This window comes from Odocoileus virginianus, chromosome 5 (genome assembly GCF_023699985.2).
Source record: "Odocoileus virginianus isolate 20LAN1187 ecotype Illinois chromosome 5, Ovbor_1.2, whole genome shotgun sequence".
NCBI classification, from domain to species: Eukaryota; Metazoa; Chordata; class Mammalia; order Artiodactyla; family Cervidae; genus Odocoileus; species Odocoileus virginianus.
The window spans coordinates 66,583,538-66,601,147 of record NC_069678.1 but is presented as its reverse complement, the minus strand read 5'-3'; the positions used below and the strand labels follow the sequence as shown (position 1 = coordinate 66,601,147).

The 17,610-nt window shown below is 36.8% G+C and overlaps 1 long non-coding RNA gene and 1 pseudogene across 3 annotated transcripts in view; one reads left to right on the top strand and one right to left on the bottom strand.

The window, feature by feature from the left end:
• Nucleotides 1–7,224, top strand: part of LOC110126067 (uncharacterized) — a 396,803-nt gene extending 389,579 nt beyond the window's left edge. For all 3 annotated transcript variants that reach the window (XR_011487855.1, XR_011487854.1, XR_011487857.1), the window contains 2 exons: nucleotides 2,376–2,474; nucleotides 6,771–7,224. This is a non-coding gene — a long non-coding RNA (uncharacterized lncRNA). The remainder of the gene's footprint in view (nucleotides 1–2,375; nucleotides 2,475–6,770) is intronic.
• A 6,420-nt stretch (nucleotides 7,225–13,644) lies between these two features.
• Nucleotides 13,645–14,934, bottom strand: LOC110126068 (large ribosomal subunit protein uL4 pseudogene; annotated as a pseudogene).
• Nucleotides 14,935–17,610: the final 2,676 nt, after the last annotated feature.

Here is a 17,610-nt window from a genome sequence, read left to right as displayed (position 1 = left end):
CTGAAGCATGCTCTGATTTTCCCTCTATACCATAATGTCTGACCTTGTTAATTGGGGTCCAGACTTCTTCAACCAACATTGTTTAAATTACCTCCTTTAGTAGCTCATGGATTTTTTAGTTTCCTCTAACCAAAACTTACATCAGATGCCTTTCTTGAATAACGTATTCTACCTTTTCATTTCCACATAAGAAAACAAATACAAATATAATTGTCTTTATAATCCTCAATCAACTGTAGTTTATTTTGGAAACTTAATTCCTATTTTAACATCATTTTAATACTACATCTTTGAAATGCCTCTCATATTATGCTCTTCTTTTTTTTTTTTTTTCAACCTCTAAAGCACCTTTCTTTTTTCTTTTTTTTTTATTAGTTGGAGGCTAACCACTCTACAATATTGTAGTGGCTTCTGTCATACATTGACATGAATCAGCCATGGATTTACATGTATTCCCCATCCCGATCCCCCCTCCCACCTCCCTCTTCTCCCGATCCCTCTGGGTCTTCCCAGTGCACCAGGTCCGAGCACTGGTCTCATGCATCCTGCAAGGCAGGACATGATTCTCAACTGAGCCTCTGCGGTTACTGCTGGCAATTGCACTAATTATGTTCAAGTTATACCCTCTGGCAATTCTGTCTCTTGGACATTGTGAATTATCTTAAATTTTACATTTAAGGCATCAATACAAAAAGCTATTATCAATGACAAAAAGGAAAACATCTCTGAAATCACTTGTTGATATCCCTTACTTCTGAGTTTACAAATTTCAGTTCTACCGACCAGCCCTATGATTATAGCTGTAAAAACCATTTAGCTTTCTTGCTTCTCAGCTTTTCAAAACCACAGGATGCTCTAAAAAGGAGTAGATAGGAGTAAAAAATCACAGCTCCTCAACTATCAGGTTGTCACTGCTTTACCTAAAGACCCAAGTGACTGTCATCTCATTTTGCATTTATATACACCCATCTATCCTTCATTTAATGTGCTAAAAATCAATACCTATCCTAGGGCCCAGGATAGAGAGAATAATTGTTACAACAATTTCCTTGTGTAAAAGCTCCTACAGAAATTGACATTAAAAATACACCCAGTGTGTGACTGCTATTCTCTTGGGACTGTAACTCACTCTCAAGTCAATTAGTATGAGGTCAGGAGGAAAGGGGGTCATCCTAAATCATTTGGCTACAGGCTTTAACGTGTATAAAGAACACTAAATTCACTCAGAACAAGGTGGTGTTTCCGATGGACAGGAAAGTGAGAGTTAACACCCACTTAGTTCCAACTAAGGACGCTGAATATTATGGCATCCTTTATTGCTTTTTTGCTCTTCTTTCGATTTGTGTCCTTGCTCATTTATTATACATTATTCCTGTGCTTGATCATAATGTCACTGGGGGTCGTCTATAGCTAGCATAACATATCATTGTGGACACCGTGTGCTTTCCAGAGTTCCTCAGGACCCGGCAGAATCTTCCCAGATGCAGTTCTTCCTTTTAAGTTGGGCCCCCATGTGTGTAGCATTAATTTCTTTGGCTGCATGTAATTCATTCAGGGACTTACACCAGCTGAGAACCACATATGGGAGTCCAGATTTACAGAGCTTTCTGATTTTGTGCATTGCCAGCCCAGAGGAAATAATTTTCTGTTTGAATTTTGAGTACTTGCCCTGTTAGTGTAGTCCACTAGTAATGTCAAATTAAGAAACCATATTCAGCAGGAGACCCATCCAACAGCAGATTGAGCCAGTTAGCTATCTTCCACAGCCTTTCTGCTGCCCTTTCTTGCTTGCTTCTGGAGTCACTTGGACGCTCTTTGTCCACTCTCTGTGAGACCTCAGCGACTGTGTATGCACACTACTGCCATGAGCACAGCTCAAAGCTGATGTCTTTATTTCCCAGGGAAGTTTTCCTGTCTCACAGTTTTCCCAGTTGATCCTTTTAACACAGGATCGACTGGGTGTTTTTCTTTTTGCAGAACCTAGCACCTGTGGTAGGCAATTGTGAATATTGAAATGCTTCAGTCAATAATATTTGGGTACATCTCTGATCAATAAGTTGTTAACTGTGTGACCTAGGCAAATTATTTTTTCTATGTGAGCTTCATTTTTTTTATAACTGTAAAACACAAAGATTGGATTAAATGAGGACTCTGACATCTCAAATAGAATTCAAGACCACACTGTAACCTTATAGAACACACTGTCTTCCAAGAGTTTCAAATGGCAGGGAATGGCATCCAGCATTTAAAACAGAAGTGGAGTTGGGCATCCCTAGCAGTGGGTTACCTCCTTTTCTTCCCTGACTTTCCAATATTCTGTCTTCATCTCTGTTCAGAACCTTTACCTTCTTTTCTCTACCAAAATTTATTGCCAGGAGAGGAAAAAGAAGATGTGAATTGTTTTGAAAGGAGATGGCCAACATTAAGCACATCTGGAACAGAATGCCTTGCCAAGGCTCTCCAAACAGAAAGAGGTTAGTAGCAATTCTGAGCATGAGGTAGACAGCTCCACACACACTTTATTTTTCTGTAATTGAAATCTAAACATTCTTCCTCCTCTATATTTTCCACTTAGGCCACCCTGAAAGCTCTGTTTCTTTTGTTTTATCTACTTATGAGATTTTTATCCTCCAAAAATAAAATATGAGATGATAGGACCATCTACAAGATTACAAATTTGTCTCGGAATTAGAATGGGAGAAGCTCCTTATGCTAAAGGTATTTACAGTCATCATTTATCATGAGTGTCAGAATGGTTAAAAAACAAACAAACAAAAAAAAAATGTGGTGCACAAAGCCGTGATGTCCCTGGTCTAAAATTAAGAAGCTAATTGAGCAAATGTGACCAAGAAGAGCAGCATGGGGAAGGGGTGCAATTAAAGAAATAATAAACTGGAGAGGTGCTTGAGAAGTAGAACATGGCCATCAAATTGCAAAGGGGGTGAAGGGATTAAAAATAAATCAGGAGTTCTGGATCAAGTAAAATGGGGGCAATGGAAAGCACAAGTGAGCTTCCAGCTCCACAGCTAAAGCAAGATTCACTTCAATTAAGCAAGGTGAGAATTGTGAGTCAAGGCACGCCCTATTTTGCTTGAGATTCTAATTGAGACCCAGATCCTAATTCCAAAGCCACTTTTACTTGAAAACCTTCATGTAGGTTAAAATAATTCATTAGACTTCAGTTAGTCATTGACCTACAAATGCATTTACATGGTAATTGTTCCTGGGCCACTTAACTTAATCATTTAGTTGAATCTCTGTGCTTCAGAAGAGTACACCTACTGGGTTATGACTTTTAACATCTTTTACAACAACAACAACAACCAAACAACTTTATTTTCCTGTGTAATTGACATACACAAAACTGCCCATATTAAAGTATACAACTGATATATATTGACATATGTATACAATTATGAAACTATCACAGTAATCAAGATAGGGAACATACCTATCACCTCCTACAGTTTCATCCTGTCCTTGGTAATCCTTCCCTCCTGTCCTTCTCTGATCCCTAACAAATTTTGATCTGTTTTCTGCTACTATCAATTTTTATATAAATTTTATATAAATGTTTATATAAATGAAGTCATGCATTATATATGTGTATGTGTGTGTGTTTATATATATATATATATATATATATATATATATATATAGGCCTGGATTCTTTCAGAGTAATTATTTTGAGATTCATCCATATTTTACATGTATTAATAGTTTTTTATTCATTTTAATTGCTGAGTAGTATTTTATTGTATAGATATATATTGCAATTTGTTTATTAGTTTATAGACTTTTGAGTTGTCAGTTTGCGGCAATTAAAAATAGAGCTGCTATAAACTTTTGTGTGCAAGTTTTTGTATAGATATTTATCTCCTTTCTTCTTGATAAATATCTAGGAGTAAAATGGCTGAATAATAAGTATGTTCAAATATAATAAATATGTTTAACTTCTAAGAAACTTTAAAATTATTTTCCAAAGTAACTGTACAATTTTTCATTCTCAGCAGTGTATGAGAGTTCTAGTTTCTCTGTATCCTCACTTACACCTGGCATTCTTGTCTTTCTTATCAACAAAAAACCAAAACCCAAACAAACAAAAAGCTTTAAAGATACTGCCCATTCACTAATTGAATGCCAACTATGTGACAGGCCCAGTGTCTTGTCCGTAGGATTTCTTGTGACACCTTATACAATAAGCAGAATCAGTTTTGCAAACTGAAGAAACAAATTTCTCTGTCAGGATCACAGGAAAAAACAACAGTGGAGCTAGGGACAGGATTTGGGTATGCTCCAGAGTCATGTTTCAATAGTGCATTTGATTTTAAGAATAGCTGCAATAAGGGAGAAAATGGCAAAAGCCTCTAAACAGATCACTTTCATCTGAATCCACAGTGACAGCAGGACTATAACATGTAAGTTATTTTAGATGCCTACATTAATATGCTAATATTATCTGCCTTATGAACTCAAAATAAAGACTAGGGCTTTATTTGATTGCTGTATAGATAGGAAAAGTAAGGATAAGGGAGATTGAAGGACTTGCCCCCGGTGTTACACAGCTAGAAAGATAGGTTGGCACATAAATAATTAAAATGTATCCTTCCAGAGCTCTTGTCTGCATTACACATTTGAGATTAGTTTATAATTCAGGTTGACTGTGTTTCCTGAACCATTGGTTTCATTTCCCCTACATTTTCCCAAATGTATAGAATAAAACAGATAATCATTATAGCTACCACCAAGAATCTACTACAAACAAGCAATTGATATTTAGAAGATGCCATGGATCCAACGGAGGGAAAAAGGAGTTGACACCACACTAGTCTTTCTTCTCAGTAGACTTTGCCCAGTTTCATCCTGTCTGTGGCATCCTGATCCTTTAGGTTGAATATAACACGAATTTGCTTTTACTGGATTCCTCGCTACTAGAGTATAAAATAGAACTCAATATTGACCAATGGGTTCTAAAGAAAAAATATGCCTCCTGAATATGAAGAGATGCACAAAGAGAAATTACTCTCCCACTTGATGGATATGACCATGTCTTTAAGGAACCTATGTAGCAACCAACCTGCAACATTTAGCAGAGAGGTTGTGATTACATTGAGGATGGTGGAACAGAAAATTCCAAAGCCCCATGATGAGCATTGTTGCATCATTGAATTTACCAACCTTAAATCTACATCTCAGGAACTGAATAGTTGTGTATCCCCCAAATTCATATATTGATGTCCTAACTCTCAAAGTGATGATTTTAGAAGGTGGGACCTTTGAGAAGTAATTAATTTTAGATGAGGTCATGAAGGTGGGGCCTTCACCATGGGATTAATGTCTTTATGAGCACAAAAAGAGTCACTAGAGATCTTTCTTTCTCTCTGCCAAGTGAGGATGCAGAGTCCTTAGCAGAAACTGAATCTTCTGGCACCTTGATGCTGGACTTATAACCTCCAGAACTTTGGGTGGTATAGGCAACAGACATTTATTTCTCAGTCTGAAATACTTAAAAGGTCATGAGATAATTATTGGAATACTCACTTTGAAGACAAAGAAACAGAAGCTCAGAGACTAGATGACCTACCCAACTTTAGACAGCAAATAGTGAAGAGTCAGACCAAAGACTATTTGACTCTAGAGTCCATGCATTTTTAATTATAATATGACAACTCACTGGAGAGACTGTGGTATAAATGCAAATGTAATTATATATATATATATAAACTTAATTATGAAGACAGGAACATGGTGGCTATTTTATTAAGGTGACACAGTTCAGCTATACTTTTACACATATAACTTGAGGCTTATCACAGCAATCTTGAAAAAGTCCAGATAATCATTCCCTTAGCTATGTTTATTAAAACTAAACCTTTAGTGCATGCTACATGTCAGACACAAAACTGAGTTCTGTGAGATATAAAAATTTGGGATACAAAGAAATTAAAGACATGATTCCTGCAACAATATTTGGGTTGGAGAGTCAGTAAGCAATATGACAGATGCCTCAGTAAAGGAGTACTATATATAAAAGTTTACTACAAAGAGTTTGCAATTTATATTTACATTGTGTTTTAAAACTGAAAAACTTTATCACACTATTATTTAGAGTACAATGAACAGTTAATGGTAAGTGTTAGTTTCTGTGTATAAGAAAGGCGGATACCTGAATAGATCTTCCTTAAGAGCTGGAGGAGGGGGACAAGTGGATGGATCAGCCAGAAGGATGCCTCCAGATGCTGGTCAAAATTCTTCCTGATAACAACTGTGAGTTTCTCCCCAGGGAATTTCAGCTGCAGTTCCTGGGGCTGGATAGACTTGATGCAGCTGACTGTGGTGTCCAGAAATCTGATTGAAACTTTCTGAGAACAGAGATTCACACTGAAATAAACAGAATAGGAAACCAGCATGTGGTAACCTAATTCTTTTCCATATAGCAGGTTCTTGGTGGAAAATAGCAAAACAAAATTTAAAAGGAAATTCTCGTACCAAACCAACCAATTCAAAACAGTGATGTGTATCAGACCGCAGAAAACTCTCCCCCAATGGAAGTTGTAAAAACCCTCTTCACCTGAGTCACTTAAAAGTAGCCTGGTTAGAATAATTAGAAATTTACTCTAGGGAACAATCTGTTAGTAGTCAAGATTGTACCAAATGAATCGATAGGTGCCTTAAAATCCTCCTTTCCATAAAATAACTTTCCGGACATTATGTTTTTGTTATTGCCTTCATTAATATGGTTTTTTGTTTGTTTGTTTGTTTTATTCAAGGCACTACCTGAAATACTGGCTAAATATTAATAAAGAAGTACTGGACTTCCCTTGTGGCTCAGCTGGTAAAGAATCTGCCTGCAATGTGGGACACCGGGTTCAATCCCTGGGTGGGAAGATCCCCTGGAGAAGAGAAAGGCTACCCACTCCAGTATTCTGGCCTGGAGAATTCCATGGACTGCATAGTCCATGGGGTCACAAAGAATCAGACTTGACTGAATGACTTTCACTTCACTTCACTTTCTAGAGTGAAAATAGATGTCTTCAGAGCAAGCATGGAACGCTGTCCTGATCTCTCTGGTGTTATAGGTCTCTTATTGGGGTGGGGGAAGAGGCTTTGGCATCTTCATCAGCATCGTTTTAGGAGTCTTAAGGGACTATAAGTGATCCTGTTGGCTCCAGTCACTCACCTTTTTAAAATAAAAGAAGAATAGCTAACTTTATTAAATGACAACTTTGTGTCACTCTAATGGGTACCTGTATGTACATTTTCATTTAATCCTCTCATGGATCCCATAAGATAGTTATTTTTATTCTCATTTTATAGATGAGGAAAATAATGCTTACAGAAATTAGGCAGCTTTATAGTGGCAAAATAATGTTTATATTTTTCCTACTACTAGTTTATAAACTCCTTGAGGGCAGGCAAGAGCCATCTCTTATCTTTATGTTCTGTTTGTTTTTTTTTAACATTTTATTTTATATTGGAGTATAGCCAATTAATGATGTTATAGTTTCTGATGGATAGCAAAGGAGCTCAGCCATGCATATACATGTCTCCATTCTCCTTCTAAACTCCCCTCCCTTTCAGGCTGTCCCATAATATTAAGCAGAGCTCCCTGTGCTATCCAGTAGGAACTTGTTGGCTATCTATTTAAAATATAGCAGCAGTCACCCACTTTTTCACCAGGCCTGGCTCTTCTGGTTTATCTATATTCTGCCACAGCTTTTCTCACAGGATGAAGGAAAACAAATTTTGTGAAGAGCAGATGCTCTTTTCCACAATATTTAGGTGCTTCAGAATAATCCAAACCACGGTACATTTTAAGTTCAAATTTATCCTTCTGTTAAAAAGTAAGATTCAAATCAGGAGCTGGTCCAGGCAAGCCTTCTGAGAATCTCCAGAGGAAGACTGGAGATTCAACAACAAAGTACCTCTGTAACTCAGTCTAAATAACTAATGGACTCTAAATTGTGATGATTAGCGGAAAAAGGTGAAAGGTACTATGAAATGTTTACCTAAAAGCAACTTTAGTTTTCACTGATTTAATTATTTTACTCATCATATATGATTTCCTTTTTCTGGCCTTCATGTCCTTTCCCCATTTCACTGTTATCTTTATTGGGTTTCCCTTGATCTCTTAGGGTTAATTCCCTGATAGCTCAGTTGGTAAAGAATCCACCTGCAATGAAGGAGACCCCAGTTCAATTCCTGGGTCAGGAAGATCCACTAGAGAAGGGATAGGCTACCCACTCCAATATTCTTGGGCTTCCTTGTGGCTCAGCTGGTAAAGAATCTGCCTGCAATGCAGGAGACATGGGTTCAATCCCTGGGTTGGGAGGATCCCTTGGAGAAGGGAAAGGCTACCCACTCCAGTATTCTGACCTGGAGAATTCCATGGACTATATAACCCATGGGGCTGCAAAGAGTCAGACATGACTAAGCAACTTTCACTTTCACTTTCCTTGATCTCTTAGACTGTAAAGATCTTTCAGGGCATATCTTTCTTTCATGTTTGTACTTATTAGGTACAGATTAAGATGCTTTAACAAAAGATTCTAAAATACTGTGGCTTTTGTCAGAAAGGTTCCCCACCCCACCCCACCCCCACCCCCCATTGCACAACAGTTTAGAAATAAGTGATCCGGTGCTTTGGAGCCTCTGCCTTACAAAACCATACAGAAACTCAGATTTCCTCTAACGGTGGATTTGTCATTCTCTAGAAAGTTTTCTTCCTCATTACAGTTCAATTTAACTAAGGAGGGGAAAAACGCCAATGAAAGGAAGGCAATCTCTTTTTAGGGAGGAGATGCGTAGTTGCATGTCTCTCAGCTCCCATATTAGGAAAGGGAGCATCTTTATTAGGAGGATATTTAGCCTTAAAACCTAGACAATTCTCTCTCTAAATGTAAAGGAGAGAAATGGATCGTGGGACAATTATCATCTTTGCCATTCAGACAAAGTAGAAAAGACATTGAAAAGAAACCAGAAGACCTCAGTAACTGACCTGGTTACCGTGGAAAGTTGTTTGGTCCTTTGTCCTTCATTTGTAGGAACAAGATATTTCTGAGGTCCTTTTCAACCTCCATGTTGTATGAATCACTTTCCTCAACTACTTTCTTTACTTTTGACCTCTATTTTCATAATTCAAAAAGAGACAAATGAACTTCTATTGGCTTACCAACAATGAGAAGTGCTTTCTTTCTTTCCATTTCTAGTTATTTTTTAAAATAAAAAATAATGTGTTGTTGCTTTTACCTTTAAGTTATAATATATTTTTTCCATCATTCCTCTTGATCTCAACTTCCTCTCCTATTAGGGGGAAAACAGGTTGTTCCTAAAAAAACTTTAGGAACACTTTAGAAGTGTTCTTTGAGGAAAATTTAAAGAAAGGTAAATCTTTTTTTTTCTTTTTTTAATAGGAGCCTCTGCACTACAAAACCATACGGAATGCAGATTTCCACTAACTTCGGATTTGTCATTCTCTAGTAATTTTTCTTCTTCATTATATTTCAATATAACTAAGGGGGAAAAAAATGAAAGGCAGGCAATTTTTTTAGGGAGGAGATGCATAAGTTGCATTATCTCTCAGCTCCCATACTGGAAAAGGGAAATAATTAAATGCTATCCGTGTGCCTTCCTTATTATAGAAATATTAAATGAAGCCTTGTGAAAAAGGAAAGAAACAAAAACAAAGGTAGTAAAGATGAGAGTCTCTGGAAAACTCATTGAATGGATGGAAAAAGAATCAGAAATTTGGAAGAGAAAAATAAAACCCTATGAAAAATCTATTGGGATTGTTTTATTAAATCTAGAGAAATATTTAATTTTCTGCATACCATAAACATCATCTTTCAAAAAAGCCCTCATAATTAAAGAGCAGACTATTTCTTCTTACTTTTTAATAATAGCTTTATTGAGATATAATTCACATACCATAAAATTCAGTCTTTTAAAATATAAAATTCAATGGTATTTAGTATGTAAAACCATCATCACTATTGAATTTTAATACATTTTCATCATGCTCAAAAAAAAATCCTACATCTGTTAGCAGTAACTGCTCACCCACCTCGTTCCCATCTTCAGCCCTTAATCTACTTTCTATGTCTATGAATTTGCCTACTGTAGACACTTTATATAAATGATATCTGGGTTTAGTTTGGGGCTCTCATCTTTATTTAACTATTCTGTATGTCTAAGTACAGTAATACACTATCTTGAATACTGTAGCTTTCTAGTAAGTTTTGAAATCAGGAAATGCGAGTCCCCTTAGTTTTAGTCTTTTTTTAAAAAAAATTATTTTGGTTATTCTGGGTCTCTTGCATTTCTATGTGAATTTTAGGATCAGCCTCTCAATGTCTTCAGGAAAGTCACCTGGGACTTTGATGGAGATTTTACAGCATCTGTAGATCAATTGTTTTCCAATTTGTGAACAAGAGATGTCTTTTTTATTTAGGTTTTATTTAATTTCTCTCAAAAACATTGTGTAGTTGTAAGTGTACATGACTTGTACCTCTTTGGTTAATTTTATTCCTAGGCATTTTATTCTTTGTGATTCCATCATAAATGAAGTTGCTTCTTTAATATCATTTTCAGATTGTTCATTAGCAGTGCTTAGAAGTACAATGAATTTTTTTGTATTGACCTTGTATCTTTCAGGATTTATCACTTCTAGTAGTTTTCTTGTGGATTCCTTAAAAATTTCTCTATAAAAGAATTACAAATAGCTTTACTTTTTCCTTTCCACTCTGGATGCATTTTTTTCTTGCCGAATTGCTGCAGCTAGTGCCTTAGTACAATGTTGAATAAAAAGTGAACAACATTATCTTGTTCTTAATTGTAGGGAAATTTTCAGTCTTTTATACCATGTTAGGTCAGTGTTTCATAGGTGACCTTAATCAAGCTGAAGAAGTCCCCTTCTATTACTAATATGTTAATTGACTTTCATCTTAAAAGAGTGTTAAATTTCCCATGTACACTTGTGAAAAATGTCTTTTACTGTTGTTAGTTGAAGGGAAATTTAGATGCTTATTAGATATCATTGATTTATAATTTGTACCTTGTTGATCTTCTACCTAGATCTACTATTATTGAAAGTGAAGTATTGCAGTCTCTTATTTGTATAGCTGAATTCTCTCTCACTTCTGTCAGTTTTTGTTTTATGTATTTTGAGGCTCTGTCGTTAGGTGCATCTTATTTAAAACTTGTTTTACTTTCTTGATAGATTGAACTTATTATTATAAATTATCCTTTAAAACTAGAACAACTATTTTGTCATAAATTTCTTTTTGTCTGATACTAGTTTAACTAGTCCATATCTGTCACTATTTGCATGGCATATACTTTTCCATTCTTTTACTTTCACCCTATTTGTGTCTTTGAATCTAAAATGAGTCTCTTTAAAGGGTATCTTTGAAGCTAAAATGTATATCATAATTTTTCCATCTCATCAAGCTCTATATTTTAAATACATTTGCCATTTTTACATGTGTTATATTTTTTGTTCCTCCTCTATTTCTCCATTACTGTTTCCTTTTGCATTAAATACATACTTATACCAATCGATTCCCTTGCCAATACCTTTCCTCTATATTTTTTATTTAGTTTATTATTAGTTGCCCTTGAGAATAGGAAAAGACCCTGATGCTGGGAAAGATTAAGGGCGGGAGGAGAAGGGAATAACAGAGGGTGAGTTGGTTGGATGGCATCACCGACTTGATGGGCATGAGTTTGAGTAAACTCTGGGAGTTGGTGATGGACAGGGAAACCTGGTGTGCTGCAGTCCATGGGGTTGTAAAGAACTGGACATGACTGAGCAACTGAACTGAACTGCCCTTGAGATTATAAGTATCATCTTCACTTAAAACAATCAGTTCAGATTATTACTAACTTATTTTCAATAAGATACAAAAAATTTGCTCCACTATTATCACCCTCTTCCTTTGTCCTTTTATTATACAAATTACATATTTATAGATTATAAGACTATCAACACAGTTTTACAATTATTGTTTTCATTATTGCCTTTTATTTTAAAGTATAGAAAAGACTTACAAACAAAAACAACAATGTTGTTTCACAATGATCTCTTGTCTTCCCATGGCTTCAAGTTACTGTATATCATTCATTCATTTCAGTCTAATTATTTTTAATATTTCTTGTAGGGCAAGTATATTAGTGATGAATTCTCTCCACTTTTATTTCTTTGGGAATGTGCTAATATCATCATTTTTGAAGGATAGTTTTATTTAATATTGAATTTTTGGTTGACAAAGTATATCAAATATATCATTTTCCTACTTTCTGATTTCATGATTTCTGATGAGATATCAGTTGTTAATGTTGAAGATCTCTTAGGATAAGTTGCTTTCCCCTTGCTGACTTCAAGATTCTTTTTGTTTTTGTCTCTCAACAGCATGACTATGATGTATCTAGGTATGCATCTCTTTGAATTTACTGTGTTTGGAATTAATTGAGCTTCTTCAAAGTGCAGAATAATCTTTTTCATCAAATTTGGGACATTTGGGGCCATTTTTTTAAAAAAACTATTCTTTATGCCTTTACTCTCTCCTTTCCTCTGGGACTCTTAGTACATGTTTGTTGGTATGTTTGATGGTATCCCAGTCTCTGAAGCTCTGTTCATTATTCTTTATTGATGATTTTTTTTCTATTACTCAGATTGGATAAGCTCTATTGACTTAATTCACTGGTTCTTTTGTCTGCTCACTCAAATCTGCTGTTGTGCTCCATTAGTGAATTTTTATTTTAAAAAAATTTTAGATTAGGAATATATTTTTATTGAAGTATGCTTGATTTACAATATGTTAATTTCTTATGAAAAGCAAAGTGATTCACTTATACATATATACATATTCTTTTTAATTATGGTTTATTATAGGATACCAAATATAGTCCCTTAAGGGACTTGTTGTTTATCTTTTTATATATGGTATTTTATATCTGCTAATACCAAACTCCTAATTTATCTCTCCCCCACCCTTTGGTAACCATAAGGTTTTTTTTTCCTATGTCTGTGAGTCTGTTTCTATTTCATAAAATGGGTTCTTTTGTGTTATATTTTAGTTTCCACATGTACGTGATGCCTTATGGTATTTGTCTTTCTCTTTGTGACTTACTTCACTTTGCATGATAATCTCCAAGTCCATCCATGTTGCTGCAAATGGCTTTATTTAATTTCCTCCTTATGGCTGAGTTGCATTCCATTGTGTATGTATACTATATCTTCTTTATCCATTCATCTGTCAGTGACCTTTAGGTTGCTTGCATGTATTGACTGTTGTAAATAGTGCTGCTAGGAACACTGGAGTTCATGTATCTTTTCAAATAGAGTTTTCTCTGGATATATAACCCAGAGTCATATGACAACTCTATATTTAGTTTTTTAAAGGAACCTTCATACTGTTCTCCATAGTGACTTCAACTTACACCAACTCCCAGTAGCGTGGGAGGGTTCCCTTTTCTCCACATCCTCTCCAGCATTTGCTATTTGTAGAATTTTTGATGATAGTGTGAGGTGGTGTTTCACTGTATTTTTGATTTGTATTTCTCTAATGAATTTTTAATTTTAATTATTTACTTTTCAATTTCACCATTTTTTTGTTTGTTTCTCATGCCTCTTTGTTCAGGTCTTCATTCAAAATTAGCTGTCCAGAATGATTTGGCATTTATGGAATAAGCAAATTTAAGTTTATGCAGCAGCCTCTTTTCCTCTGAGGTGGGTTTCTTTTCTGTGGGCTTCTTTTCAGCTGCTGGTTTCGTGGTCCCTGCAGCCTTTCTTCCCACTACAAGCTTCTTCAGCTTCTTATCGCCAGCAGCCTTCCTTTCTTTGTTTCCCACCACAGGCTTCTTGCCCTGAATCCCCTTCTCATCTGATTTGGCTCTTGCGCTGCTGCTGCCTTATCCATGCGGATTTTGTGGTTCTTGGCAGGTCGAAGAATGATGTTCCGGCGCGTGGTCTTTGCATATGGGTTAAGCTTCAACACGATTCTCAGGTTTTTCAGTGGATTCTTCTTCAGGACTCTGCGATGAATCTTCTTGCGGGGTGCTCGGAGTGCTTTTTGGATTTCTGGGCTTTTCAAGATTCTGCTAAGGTCTGTATTGAGCATCTTGTACATGAGGAGGTTGTAGTTACTCTCGAGGGAGGCTGCTTTACTCCAAGTGCCGTACAGCTCATCTAACTTTCGGAAAGCACTTTCAGTCCAAATGCAGAAACGTCCCACATGACCACCAGGAGCAAGTTTCAAAATGTTCAGCTTGCTTACATTAAGCAGAGTAATTCTAGGGATGTTTCAGAAGGCCTTGATGATACCACGGTCCTCATTATGCAGGGTCCCCTGTGCTGGATACGGCAACGGTTTCTCATTTTCATTTTGCCAGCTCTTGTTCGATATCATTCCAGGCCTTAAGTTTCTTGAGAAGCAAAACAGCCTCCTTGGCCTTCTTGTAGCCTTCAACTTTATCTTCAGCCGCCAAAGGCAGTTGAGGAACCTCTATATGATGACCTTTAGGCTTGACCAGGGCTGGTCAGGCTCAGGCAGCCAGCGCAGAGCAGGGGCATATCGCTCCTGGGTTGTATTCACTCTGCGGTGCCAATGTCGCCAGGTCTCGGTTGGTGCAAAGATGCGGCCCCCACGACACATATTTCCAAAGGCACCCTGGCCGGAACAGTGAGTGCCACCACCTTGAACCCTCAAATTTAAGCCATAGCTCTGCTGGTACCCCAAGACTCAGCACTGGTTTGGTGAACTGCTAATTCACTGACAGCATAGGGCTGTCTGTTGTTTTTGCACAAGTTGGCGTGAACAAAGTTAACAGCATCTGGTAGAATGGGAGCCTTGAACACAGCAGTCAAAGTGACATTTTTGCCAGATGACTCCCCCTTTCGGAGTACAGTGGTATCAGTGGACCCCCCCAGGCCATGGCCGGGGAGAGGAGAAGGCCAGGCTCCTCTCAACCTGGTGGCTCCCGCAGGAAAAGCCAATTTCAATATTTCTATTCGATTCTTATTAAAAATAATTTCTATCTCTTTAATAATAGTCTATTTGGTTACATATGATTCTCACACCTTATCCTTTAATGCATTAGACATGATTTTCTTTGATTCTTTGAATATATTTAAAGTACCCGATTTAAAAATCTTTAAGTCAAATGTCTGGACTTTTCCAGAGATAATTTCCATTGACTACATTTTTCCCCTTATACATGGGCCACATTTTCTCATTTCTTTGCATGTTTTACACTTCTTTTTTGGAAACTTAATATTTTAAGTTCTATAATGGGCAACTCTGGAAAAGATTTCCTCTTCTTCCTGATCCTTTATGCTCTGCTTTTTGTTTTATTGCTCCTGATGTTTATTTGTTTAGTGACTTTCCTGGCCTAATTCTGTGAACTTAATATGCTTTTTCATGTATGGTTACTGATATTTCTTTTTGGTTAGTTCAATAGTCAGCTAATTATTAAACAGATTTCCTTAGTACATGAAACTGACAAGTATTCCAGCCTTGACTGAGGGGCCCTGTATGTGATAGGACATGCCTTTTAAGGATCTGGCAGGAAATTTATAACTCTGTTTTAGCTTCATGATTTGCTTATACAAAACTTCGTCAGTTAGAGGTGATAGATTATGACCTTCTATGGTCTTTCCTGGGCACGTGAGCTTCTGAACTCCCAGGAATATATCAGGGCTTTTCAAAGCACTCTTTGGAGATCTACATCTACATTTTTTTCTATAATTTGTCAGTCTTTTATTAGTCACAACTGGTGCTATTGACACAGACAGCTGAACTGCTAAGCAGTTACCACTGATTATTTTTTGAAAAACATCCCTGAGATAGGTCTGTTAATACAGAGTAAGCCCTGAATTAGGTCAAATAAAAACAAACTCTGAGAGTGCAGCCTTTCAGGAGTTGTCAGAGTAAGTACAAAAATGATAATTTCCTGGATATGTTTTTTTAGGAGTGCTCTGACTCTACCAATGGCTCCTGGGCTACTACTTTTCACAGCTACTGATGTTGCAATGTTGTTGGTTTTCAAGACTATTATGGAGCTGAGGAGTTAGGGTTGGAACAGGGAAAGTAAAAGCACCATCGAGCTTGCTGTTATTACTGTAATTCTGTCATTTTCTTGAAATAACACTCGTATATTGTTAACTTCCAGAGTGCTGAAAAAGTTACTTTTGATCACTTTTATGAGTATCATTACTGCTTATTTAAGAACCATATTTTTGGAGATCTTTATTCTCCCATTCTAAAGGTACTACTTTATTTCACATCAGTTTGGTTCAGTTACTCAGTTGTGTCCGACTCTTTGCTACCCCATGGAGTGCAGCACATCAGGCTACCCTGTCCATCACCAACTCCTGGAGCTTGCTCAAACTCATGTCCATTGAGTGAGTGATGCCATCCAACCATCTCATCCTCTGTCATCCCCTTCTTCACCTGCCCTCAATCTTTCCCAGTATCAGGGTCTTTTCAAATGAGTCAGTTTTTCACCTCAGGTGGCCAAAGTATTGGAGTTTCAGCTTCAGCAACAGTCCTTCTGATGAATATTCAGGACTGATATCCTTTAAGATTGACTGGTTTGATCTCCTTGCAGTCCAAGGGACTCTCAAGAGTCTTCTCCAACACCACAGTTCAAAGGAATCAATTCTTCAGTGCTCAGCCTTCTTTATGGCCCAATTCTCACATCTATGCATGACTACTGGAAAAACCATAGCTTTAACTATATGGGTCTTTGTCGGCGAAGTAATGTCTCTGCTTTTTAATATGCTGTCTAGGTTTGTCATAGCTTTTCTTCCAAGGAGCAAAGGTTTTTTAATTTTACAGTGGCAGTCATCAACTGCAGTGATTTTGGAGCCCAAGAAAATAATGTCTGTCACCATTTCCATTGTTTCCCCATCTATTTGCCATGAAGTGGTGGGACCGGATGCCATGATCTTTCTTTTGTGAATGTTGAGTTTTAAGCCAGCTTTTTCACTCACCCCTTTCACTGTCATTTCAGTTCCTCTTCATTTTCTGCCAAAAGAGTAGTGTTATCTACATGTCTAAGGTTACTGATATTTCTCCTGGCAATCTTGATTCCAGCTTGTGCTTCATCCAGACCGGAATTTCACATGATGTACTCTGCATGTAAGTCAAATAAGCAGGGTGACAATATACAACCTTGACGTACTCCTTTCCCAATTTGGAATATATCTTTTACTGCATTGCCCCGTTAATCAATTATTGGATGTTTAGGGTCAAGTTTCTCATGGTTGAAATATTCTTAAGTTTATACTTGAGTCCAGCTTTTATTATCTTTTGGATCTAAACTGGGTGATTGGTAAAACGTGGGGCCTTCTGAAGACATATTTGGGAGAACAGAAGATTGACAGCCCTATTTTCTTCAGCACTTTTCTGTCATCTATGAATTTGGTTGATTCTTCTCAAAATGGGTTTTGCTGTGGTCCATTGTTCCTGAATAACCAGCTTGAGAACCAGAGCCAGTTATGGTCTCTAGGATGAAATAACTTTCTCAAATAAAGAAAATCCAGGTAGATCTGATTCTTTCCTTCTCTATCCAGGGTAGTACAAACAAAACTTAGGATATCAGGCCAAA